The sequence below is a fragment of the Aulonocara stuartgranti genome (genome assembly GCF_965226115.1).
Source record: "Aulonocara stuartgranti genome assembly, chromosome: 10".
NCBI classification, from domain to species: domain Eukaryota; kingdom Metazoa; phylum Chordata; class Actinopteri; order Cichliformes; family Cichlidae; genus Aulonocara; species Aulonocara stuartgranti.
The window spans coordinates 21717610-21729898 of record NC_138946.1 but is presented as its reverse complement, the minus strand read 5'-3'; the positions used below and the strand labels follow the sequence as shown (position 1 = coordinate 21729898).

General features: G+C 39.9%; 1 long non-coding RNA gene across 1 annotated transcript; it reads left to right on the top strand.

The window, feature by feature from the left end:
* Positions 1 to 275: 275 nt before the first annotated feature.
* Positions 276 to 10615, top strand: LOC309716217. The gene is made up of 3 exons (XR_014279390.1): positions 276 to 359; positions 9425 to 9572; positions 9659 to 10615. It is a non-coding gene; the product is annotated as an uncharacterized lncRNA (long non-coding RNA).
* Positions 10616 to 12289: the final 1674 nt, after the last annotated feature.

Genomic DNA, 12289 nt, shown 5'->3' with positions numbered 1-12289 from the left:
CCGAGTTTGTTTTGCAAGATCCCGAGTTAGTTTTGCGAGATCTCGCAAAAGTCCGTCTTAATTTTTTTTCTCCCATGTCCCCTGCGGGGCTCCGTACCTTATAATCCGGTGCACCTTATGTATGAATTCTGGTTGTGCTGACTGACCTCGAACCGATTTTATGTGGTATGCAGCGCTCAAAACTCTTTTAAAAAAGTTTTTTTGTACGATTTCGGTAAGCTACGAAGCCGCACTGCTTGTTGAAGGATTGTTGAAGCATTACACTACAGGAGCCTCGCAGACTCGGGAGTAATCTGGGTCCAAAACTCCGTCTTTCTTCAGGTCCCAAAGTCAAATGATCACTGCAGCATCACTGAAAGGTAAAAACTGTCTAAATTCTTTCATCTTTAAGTTGCCTGTTTAACAGGTGTAACAATTAAGTTTAACATCCAGGCATCCATGAAAACAGAATTTCTTAAATTTAACGAAGTTAGAAGTTAGCAGGAAGTTAGCAAGCTAGTTTCCACCTAAACATGATATAGCACGTTCTGACTTAGAGATTTTCTTAGAGATTTAAACGTACAGCTCTGTTATCACTTCCAACATAAATGAAGACAGAAAACTAAACAGCAGTGACGTTTGTAGGGTTACTGAAGTTGGGTTAGCTGGTATATAATGATGTGATATGTGATCGCTAGCAACACAGCTATGTTAGCATAACAAACACAGTGAAGCTGGAGGATCAACGCTAACTTTTTTCCACAAAATAAAATTTAAGGTGAGGGTTGCAGATGGTTAGGGGCAAATGCAATGCATGGCAGGATGCTGTAAACGGACCAAACTTCAGTCAGTAGATGAACTGAGATAATTTAACCACAATAGGAGGTTGGTCATTAATATACTGCAACAAACACAATAGAGCAGCTGCGAGAGAATTCAACATTAAAGAATCAATGGTACGGAAGTGGAGGAAGCAAGAAGAATGAGTTGAGTTAAGTTTGATTTATCTGACTGTTTTGTTTCGCTTAGTGCGCATATCTGAAAACAGACCCGTTCTTCAACAGTGCGCCTTATAATCCGGTGCGCCTTATGGTCTGAAAAATATGTTCAAACATATATATGTGGTATTTATTTATTCTACTTTTAAAAACCTGACCTATACCTAGTCTACATATATCGTTAAAAGAAGAAAACAGAGCTTAGATCAAAGAATATCAGGCTCTCAGAGGAATCCCATCAGAGGAAATAAGTCATACGACGTCACTATAGATGGAGACTCGCTGCTGTTTCCTGTGTTGACATGAACTCATGCACTGATGTCATCCCCTTATCTGGCACACAGCACCAGAGTGAAAATCACACCTGCATGAAGACAAAAATGTCTGTGTGCTGAAAGGTCCCTGAGCTGCTGTGACAGCCGTAATGAAGACATCCACATCCGTTCTGGATGAACTTGAGTCTCTGTGACTGACACCTCTGGCAGCTAGCCAAACAGAGCCTGTGGGTGTAGGCACTGCAGTGGTGTTGAGTGAAGGACACAATGGAGAGGAATATCCTGCAGATACGTTTGCCCTCGTCTGTAATTTACTCAGTATGCAAGTATTCATCTGCTTCTACACTTTTAATAAAATAATTAAACACTTGTTTTCCTTTAAATGGTCGGTTAATGTCATAAAAACTAATGAAGAACATAAAGCTTTTTTGACCATTTGAGCAGCAACTCATAGTATCCAAGTTTTATTTTTGCATGGCTTCATGAGCAAAAAGACATTAATCATTGTGAATCGGGCGTCCTGGCATTGATAAAAGACAGAGCCAAAGCTCCCTCCCGGATTCAGTCCTACCTTACAATGTTTCATTTCATTTCTTAGTTCTCCTTTTTCTCCCCACTGGTATATGACAGAAGTGGCTTTTCAGCACACTGTATTTGTGTAGAAAGGTTTAACAGGGTAGCTACAATGAAACGTTTTGTTGTCTGTTACATGTTCCTGTGGGGTTCAGTTGAGGAGCCACTTTTTTTTTTTTTACAGCAGTTTGCTTTCATATTAATATCCTGTCTGATACCATTACTTACATTAGGGTAGGACAGAAAGTCTCGTGTGGAAAATCACTGCAGGCAACAATTGTTGTATTTTCTTATATGAGCATGTGTAAGACCACTGCTGATACCGGGTAAATGGTAAATGGCCTGTATTTGTGTAGTGCATTTCTAGTCCCTAAGGACCCCAAAGCGCTTTACACAAACTGTCATCCACCCATTAACACACTGGTGATGGCAAGCTACATTATAGCCACAGCCACCCTGGGTCCCACTGACAGAGGCGAGGCTGCCGGTAGGCAACAACAGGTGCCCAAGGACCGAGACTGTCCAAGCCGGGGCTTGAACCGGCAACCTTCCGATTTACAAGGCGAACTCCCAACTCTTGAGCCATGATCGCCCCAGAAAGGCGACTAAATATGTTAAGTTAAGCTGTTAAGTTTACCACCCTTTGGCTCTGCCTCTGGAGGGCATATGTCACAGGGAAGATTTAGGAAAATTGACAAAATCAGTATTACATTAAAAAAAATCAAAATTTTTTTCCAGGCTCAATAAACACGTCTATTCAAGCTTTATCAGGCAGATGCTACAAAATTTTAGCAGTTACTAAAATTATCTTGTAAGTAAGCAAAGTGTATTCATTACACAAACAAGTAAAGTAAATAAGAAAATTAGATGCCATAAGAGACAATAAAAAGACAGATAGATGAAAACAGGTAATTTACTAATAAATACATAATAACAATTCATTAAAATTCTCAACAGAAAGCCTGAACAACAGAAAGTATATGTCCCACTGTTTTGCCTGATTTAGATTTTTTGTTCTAAGTTTTGTGTTTTTATTCCAGTCATGTTAAGCTTCAGATATCTTTCCGTTCTGGTTTCTCGTTTTTACCTCTTTGTCATGAGTTCTGTTGTTATATTATTCTTTCCAGTATGTCCCAGTCTATATCATCTCTTAGTGTCCATTCCCCCTCTTTCTGTTATTAGTTTAATGTCTCTGTTTAGTATTTATTGTTGGTTATTTCCTGTTTTCCTAATATTTGGCTTTGAGTAGTGTGGTGATTTACATATTTGCCTAACAGGTGAAAAGCTCTGGGTTTTAGAACAAGCGGAAACACAAATCCCTTTAGGGTTGTGTCAGGAAGAACATCCTGTGTAAAAACGTCAGCCAAATCAAACATGCAGAGCTACACGGTATTGCCAAAAATGTTCGCTCGTCTGCCTTCACACGCACATGAACTTGAGCGACATCGCATTCTTAATCCATGGGGTTTAACACGATCTCGGCCCACCCTTTTCAGCTATAATAGCTTTCATTTTTCTTTCCAATGTTTAGGAGTGGGTTTATGGGAATGTTTGACCATTCTTCCATAAGTACATTTCTGAGGTCATACACTGATGTTGGACGAGAAGGCCTCACTCGCAGTCTCCACTCTAATTCCTCCCAAAGATCTTCTGTCAGGCTGAGGTCAGGACTCTGTGCAGGCCAGTCAAGTTCTTCCACACCAAACTCATTCATCCATATCTTTATGGACCTTGTGCACTGGTATGAGGTCATGCTGGATCACGAAGAAGCATCCCATCACGGTGGTATAGGTGGCATCCTATCACGGTCCTGCACTGGACTTCACTGAGCTCCTGAGAGCGACCCATTCCTACACAATAGCTAGTTAAAGCAGTCGCCATGCCTAGGTGCTTGGTTTTATACACTTGTGGTCATAGAATTTATTGGAACTGATGAATTCAGTGATTTGGATGGGTGAGTAAAACCTTCAGAAATATTATGTACCTGTTTTAGTGGCCCCTTGTGAGTAAAGGAGCAGCTGAAAGTAGTGTTACATCGACTGTTGGTTTTTCTAATGTGTTTTGTTTCGGTTTTTACTTCTTGTCTTGCTGACGTATATACTATATAGTCCTCGCGCTTTGTTTCTGTACATAATGTCTTTAACATCAAAATATTATTGAATGGTTTTATTTTGTTCTCTCATGTCAATAAAACCGTAATTGTACTATGGAAAAACTCCCATAGCTCATAAAGTTAAACAATATTCTCAAGCCACAACCTCTCTCAAATAGAACACGTGCAATTGAAACAAATCAAAGCCCAGCAAGCTGCATGAAACAAATAAATGACTAGTGTGCACTAGGGCTGCCACGATTAGTCGACTAGTCACGATTACGTCGACTATCAAAATCGTCGACGACTAATTTAATAGTCGACGCGTCGTTTGAAGCTTTGTAAGATCCCAAAAGACGCAGGAATAAGTAGTAGGATTTAAGAGTGTAATAACGGACTGAAACAGAAGATGGCAGCACTGCATGTACAAGGATGCCAGCTGCCGTTAAACCCCGAAGAAGAAGAAGCTGTGTCCCAGAATTCATAGCGCAGCCCAGCTCAGTTTCCAACAATGGCGGCAGCTAGTTAGTTTTAATATTACTCTTATTATTCTTTCTGGGTCACAAAATAAACGTTTAACATATTTTCAGGCGAGAATGTAGCTGTGTAAACCTCAAATATCTGCTCAGTTTATCAAGACACCACATATTTTCAAAAGCGCTCCGACGTTTTCAGAGACGTCTGTTACCCACTAGCTCGATAGCTAGCCGGGGGCTAGGCTCACTAGAGCCGTGAGAACACCGGACTCCCGGCAAATCGTTTTCAAACCCACCGCCGTCTTTCGCTACTCAGGTTAAACATGATATATAAGTCACTTAGATAACTTAACAATGTTATTGTTTGGCTTTTTTTTAGTATTTTATTTGTTCCTGAGTAAATCGGTTTGGCTGAGATTAAAGTTATAGTTTTTACACAGCTGAATAAACATCAAGCAGACAACTGATTATCAGAAGTGTGAGATGCTCCAGAATTTACTCCGGTGTCCTGTTATATTTTAGATAGCAAGGAGTTTATTAAACTTCACCGAAACAATCTGCAAATTTCATTAAAATTTAATAAACTATCATCTTGTCTTTATTTTTAGTTAGCACAGACCGTAAACACTTAAAGCTGTAAGCTAATGATAGTTATATTAGAGCAGATGCTGCTGGTGCAATAAGCTGTACTTTTACATCCAATGGATGATGATCTGATTAGTCGACTAATCGCAAAAATAATCGGTGACTAGTCGACTATCAAAATAATCGTTTGTGGCAGCCCTAGTGTGCACTGACATAACAACATAAATTAAAAAGTTATAATTCTGTGAATTCCAGCTTTCGATCTTTTTTGTGGTATCAGGGTTGAATGTGAACTGTTCACCCACCCCTAGACATTTTCAAATTCTTTTAAAACAGATGTGTCGTCTCCACAATGAGGAGGCTGGGTTGTTTCGAAAGGAAACAAAACTCATTGTTGTCATTGGCAGCAAATCCTGTCTGTGATGAATAAATTCTAAACAGAAATCATGCTGACGGGAGGTGATTTCTTTGGAAAGGCAACTGGCTATAAAATCGGTCAGCCAAAAAGTGCTTTATAATAAATGAGTGAAATGAAATTCTTTAGAAAAAATTTAGAAGTAAAATTTCCACGACTGTAAACACAATTCCCAATTTTGAAGTTTGTTTAAAAGTTTAAGGTTTAGAAACTCTTTTTTTGATAGAGTCTTTAAACTTTTGTTCACTTACTGGTGTGCCTGCTGGTCTTTGTGGCAAGCCACACCATGTAGCTGGAATGCAGTTTATTGGAATTCAAAGTCTTCACGTAAATTAATTTCCCAAAACTGTTTCCCAGTGCACCAAGTCATGACCTTGACTCCAGGGACTATTCCCAGGTTCCCAGCTAAAGCACATCAATCATAATTTATTTAAGAAAAAAAACCGCGTCATGGGTTGAAGGAACTCTGGCTAAAGTTGTGGGTTTTCCAACCACTGGACCACCTACCTCTCCAGGGACATTTATCAGAGAGAAATGGGACACTTGCCAACCAGGGCAAAGCTCCAAACCACAATATAGCCTAATTATTTTTTCATGTGGCTGAAAAGTTCCCACCAACACTCACATACAATATTGCTTTAGTAATAAATATCAAACCTTAATCTATATTTCATGTTTAGACGCATCATGTGACTTTAAATTTAATTATCCAGGGGTAATAGAGGTTTTATTACTTGCAATTTAGATAAGATTAGAAGACTGAGAAGATCTGTCTGTGATGTTTTCAATCGTCGATTGGAATGACACACAATAATTAACATAAATCTTTCTGACTCGTAAGATTAAACAAGGCAAGGTTTGGACCATGTTGTTACTCCTCTACTTTAGGCAAGACTCGCATTAAGACAAGCACAGGTCAGGAGATTTCTCGACACTAAACAGAGCATATGTTTGATATTTATGTCCAACAGTAATAGCTTGGCTACACTGCCTTAAAATTGGCTTTGGGATTGAGGTTAAAAAAATACTGTCAGTGCAATAGTCTTTGCACTTTCTCATAGAGCTTTATCTTTATCGGTATCCACCCAAAATAGACACAGCTGAGCTCTGCTCTGTGTCATCTGCATCAGTAGTGAGCAAACCGTATAGTCTGAGGAATGCAGTTTAAGTGCACTGTAATAATTTCTTTACTGTGTTTTATTAATAAAATACATGAAACATTACTCTAGTTAACTTAAAGAGATGGAAATATTGAAATATTAGGAAATGACAGCTGGCTGGCACTCTTGAATCAAATCAGAAGTTATTTAAGCGTAACTTTCAACCACCAAAACAATTTCTAAACCAAGCTACCCTCACCTTTCTGAGCAGGAATCACAAAAGGGCTTTTCTCGGTCAGGCAGATTTTAGTAATGTCGGGATCCTCAAATCATAGTCATAAATTAGTACTGGCTAAATGGAAAAGTACATACCCCTTGCCCCAAATACTGACTTTTTGATTTCACCAGTTCAGCATTTTTTTTAAACAAATGTTTAAAGACTAGTTCTTTCCCAGCTGAGTCACCAAAGATGATTTGTGTCAGCAGGGGGATTTAGTTTCCGGCAAACATGAAAAAATTATTCGTCAGTCAAGACCTCACTATGGAGCCCCAGGGAGACAGAAAATAAGGTCACACAAAAGCACTGTGTAAACTAAGACGAACGTCTTTGGATCTGTTAGAGTTACTATTTTCTAGCTGAAAGAAAAATATAATATTTATGGGACGAGCAGTTCCTGAACTTCTGTATTCAATCTCTACTAAATAGGTTCAGAATTTCTGCCCATAATTTGGCACAAACATTGTCAACACTGGAAGTCTCTGTGCTGTTATCTGTGCTTGTTGACATTGTTAACTGAGCTATGCCCAGTGGTTTCCACAAGGTGCAGTGACTTATGAACAAAAACCTTTTTAATGATTTCTTTATCAGTAGTTTGCACTCGCTTCCCCTAAAAGAATCTGTTAAAATGTTTCTGTATAAAGGACCTTAAGAGAGACCCTAACTGACAGTGAGGAAGTTAATGTGTTTATTGTGGTGGAGCAAGACAGTTGGCCACCAGTGCAGACAATACACTATATAAAGAAAAGAGAAAAGCTGCTGTCACAAATGCTCCCTATTTTAAGTCAACAGCCTGCAGCCAAAACGTTTAATATATTATGGCTAATGCTAATACTGCAAACCCCTCAGAAAGCAAATTATTGTCTAAGGAAAACTTGGCGTTTTTCCATCACTCCATGAAGTGATGTTGAGACGTTCTATGCTGCTGAAGTAGAGATGTATTTGCAGGTATCACAGTAGGTCCAGCGTTCAAAACTCTGGTCAGATGACACTGAGGCTTTCTTATGTAGATATAAATGGAGGTGTGCCTTGAAATGGGCACAAAAAAATTTGGAAACCACTGATTGTAACTAGCCTGTACAGCCTCACGCAGCCATTACCATAGCTGATTTAATGAGTGCCATCTTTTTGCACAAAGCTGCTGCTTGCCTTACATGCAGTTCATGACTCTGTGCAAGCTGGTCCTTGTTTAGTAACAGAAAGCAGACGAGAGCCTCAAAGGAACGGCTGCCATTAGGAGACCCATAATGCCAGAAGACCTCTGAAGACTTTATAACAAATGAATAGCATCTCTTTAGCCTCTGGATGGTCCCCCTGAGGTCCAGGGAGCTCTGACTCACAACCTCAGCCCTGCCAACTGACACTTGGCTTCATTGTGTTCAATATATGGCATCAACGTTAGCAGTTAGGCTGCTGAGTTCTGTTTGCTTGCATTATTCTGTATTGTTTTCCATGTCTGTGCTCAGTGTGAATAAACCAAATTTCTCCTGCTGCAGTGATTCAAACTTCTATATCACACTTTGTCTAGTTTATAGGAATTTCTTGCTTCAAAACGTAAGACCCCATAAAACAACATTCACCAAAAAAACAACCCTGTTATATACTGTACTAATAATCAGAGCAACATACATCAGCTTAAAGATTCACTGTTATTTCCCAAACCACAAAATCACTTCAGGTTTCTCAATTTTAATTCTGAGCACGCAACAGATGTAAAGCACGAGGAATGCAATCGGATTCTTCTGTGCTCCAGCGATTATTCCCTCTTTGATCAATAGGTTCATAAAGTGCAATATAATATTTGGGCCCATGTTCAGTTGGCATCATTCAGCATGGTGTAATCAATGTGGTTGTGACTGACAAACGAACAGTCTGTGATCATTTGGCCAGAAAATAACAAAATAATAGAAAGATTATCAAAATGTGACCATTGTTACATCCTCCCTAACAAAAAAATAGCTTCAAGGGCCAAATTGCCATTCATGTCAATATACGGGCTACAAGTAGGGGTGACGTGGGCCGCAAGTGGCCCCCGGGCCACGAGTTTGTAGACCCGTGATGTAGATGGAAGTGCGTCAAGCTGTGATATGTCACAGTAACACCAATCCTACATCTATATCTAGTGCATAAGTCCACCTACTTTTTTCATCAGCAGTCTCTTGTCTAAACTCCAAACCTTTTTGGCTACAGAGGTGCCAAAGACATGACATATCTTTAAAAAGATATGTTTTAACTGGCTTTTAAAAGAGACCACAGAGTCCATCGATCTCCAAAGGAAGGAACTGTCTGTTTTCTCCTTGCCAAGAAATTTCTTAATCAGTATTTGAACAAAACATCAGAACAACATCTAAAGGAAATAAGTGCAAAGTTGGTTGTGATCTGCCAAGACACAAATTGTCAGATTCCCTCAGAATTTCAGGATTCACATGAAATTTAACAATTATCTTATAATCTACAGTTTTTGTACTCATTTACAAGTGACCGATGTGTAAGTCATCTCTTTCCTATTGAGCGTTGTGTGTTCAGTCAACCTGTGCTTTTGTCTTTTTGTCATTTCCAAAACGACACATAAACCAGACACACAAAGTTTTCAGCAGTGTGTACTGAAAATACATATTTGCCAAGTGTGCATTAGTGTGCAATACATACCACAGGTTTCATGATCCACAAGTGGCTGTCCTGGGGTGCGGTGCCTGCCTTGCAGTGGTCAACTGATCTTCACGCACACGCACATGTGCCTCATCACCATACTTAAGGCCTGGTTGGAGTGGTGTTCCTCGCTGGAGCGTTGTACTCACTAGGGTTAGTGTAGCCCGGCTTAGTCTCTTGTTGAGCTCCCTGTGTTCCTGAGTGTTTCTCTGACGTCTTTCTCCATCTCCCTTTTATAGACCTTCCTGGACCCGGACCTGTCTTCCCAGGACCCTTCCCAGTTGAGCATGAGTGAAAGTGAGCACATTGTTGGAGTGGATGGTGTGGAATCTGGATTTGGACTGTACATAGTGGTCGTTATAAATAAACCCACTTGTTTGATTGCACAGTTCAGAGTCCAGTGCCAGCAAATGTGACAACAGGAACTTACTCAGAGCACATTTTCAAATGAATTCAATTCAGTTTTATTTATATAGCTCAAAATCACAACAGCAGCCATCTCAATGCACTTGCTGTAAGTTAAAGACCCTTAAGGATTCAGGAGAAAACCCCAACAGTCAAGCGGCCCCATATGAGCAAGCCCACGGAGAGGAAAAAGTCCCTTAATCAAAATTTATAGGAAGAAATCTCCAGCAGAACCAGGCCCAGGGAGGGGCAGCCATCTGCTCGGGTGGGAAGGGAAAGAGGAAAGCACGAGAGCGTGGGGAGACGAGACAAAATACAAACTAAGTATATAAGGGTATGTAAATACTTGGGGAGAATTACATGGAACTTACTGAAAAATACAAACGCAAGATCAAACAGCAATGCAAAATCTAAAATCATTTCAAGTTTGAGTAGATGACTAGATGAAGAGTCCCGTCCCAAAGTAAAGCCTTTCACGATCTAGCATCATGGTAGAAATGTTTATATAAAAATGATTGGTTCAAACCTATCCATTTCAAAAAGAAAAGATCAGCGATCTACATAATTTTGGCACTTGACCACATTACTCGGTGTTTCTCTGGGATAATTGGCACTGTTATGCTATTTTTAAGTCATATTACAAGGCTTTCCTAAGACGTATGTTGAAAAACTTTCATTCACGGGCAAATAGCCTATACGAATTTGCATTTTGCTGACCCTGGAAAACCCCATTTTCTTCAAAAGTATCCTACAGGCACTGAAAATAATTGTCTTAATTTCTCCTAATTTACTCTCGGTCCCACTGGAAATGAACATTTACAGGTCATTTTCAACCTGCCTCTGAGCATTCTGGCACACAGTCACGGCACAGTTGCTGGTCTTCATGAGTTCAGGGGGATTCTTAGAAAGAAAAGAAGACATTCATTATGATAATCTCCGTCATTGCTCATGTCGATCTCTGAGTTTCACAGCTGCAGGATGATGATGTGTGGCTGGTCATTATATCTGAAGCAGAAGCACAGACTGAGGCATGAAAAAAGGTGCACCTGAGAATAATTCATCAAACTCGGGACCTGCTTTGCACTCTTTGAAAAGTCTTTGCACATTTCAGCTGGAAAATCTTTTCAAATATACTTTTCATTCCTTCATAACCCCCCCTTCTTCAACTCACACTAGGAGTCCTTGAAAGCTTTAATTCTTTCCTGAATATCTGGAGCTAATTTAAGACAGAAATGAAGGAATACGATTAGAAACACCATAAAATTTGCCACACATCTTGGCAAAACGATAGACCGGCAGTGACATTTCCCTTTGCCATGATTAATGAGTCATTTGCACAGCTTTTCTGATACGCATTCCAGGTGACCCCCATGCTGACATGAAAAAGATAACTTCTGGAAAGTCTCCCAGTTTTTTTTTCTCTGTGCTTCTTCATGTCTTTTTTTTCTGTATTCACAGGCTTTAAGATATGTTTGACGATAAAACATCCACTCACGCATCTGCGTGCCATCTTGACCTGAACCTCATGTTTTTGTAGTTTGGCGTTAGCCTAAATGAAATATTTGAGGTGTATCAGTTTTAAGCAAACATGAATCCCTTCCAGCATATGGTCTCACTAACCAGAACATGACTTTGCGTATGCATCCACTTACATGAGTATTATTCTTTCTACATTTGACTTTACTGTGTGTCTCCTGAGCAGAGCCGATGCATTATCCAGGCACATTTTAGGGTGTTTGCCAACAGCAGGCCTGAATTAGTGCACTCTTGGCCCTAATTCCTCTTGTTCATAAATCAGATTTTCTAATTAGAGCCCTCGACTGCTTTTTGGGGAATTAGAAACTTGAGGTTGGGCAAATAATTTTTTACAATGCCACGTAGGCTTTTTCACACTGTTGTCTAATATTTTAATTGACTGAAGATCCAGTGGACTAAAGTGGCCTTACTCGCGTTAAATAGTCAGTTTTACAGGTTTACAGCATCACCGTATGACTTCATGCCCTTGCTTCTCCACTCAAGAGGCTCAACCAATGTGCACTGAGCTCAGTCTTTAGGGACTGACAGCGCCAGACAGATGTGGCCAAAATCCAAATGCATACTAACCACAGGCGGCAAGACTTTAATTCTCCTACGAGCCAAGGTTAAAGGCATACTTGATGTTTTCAAATTCAGCAGATTATTCGTCTCTGCCAGGAACTTGTCACATTAGAGGGGAAGGTTGCCGTTTTGTTTCCCTAAAATGGCTTTCTAACGTGATTAGAATTCCCTATTGAAACCAGAAGGCAGAACCAACTAGAAACATACAGGGGTGCTGTAGAGAAGCAGAAATGGTTTTCTCCACGTTGCTGGAAGTGAAACATTCACCTGACGTATACTGAGCCCCATATTGAACGAATTTGCAAAAACGTGAGTCATTGTCATTATCTGGCCAGCTACCCACTGGACAATTCCTGGCCACTTTATAA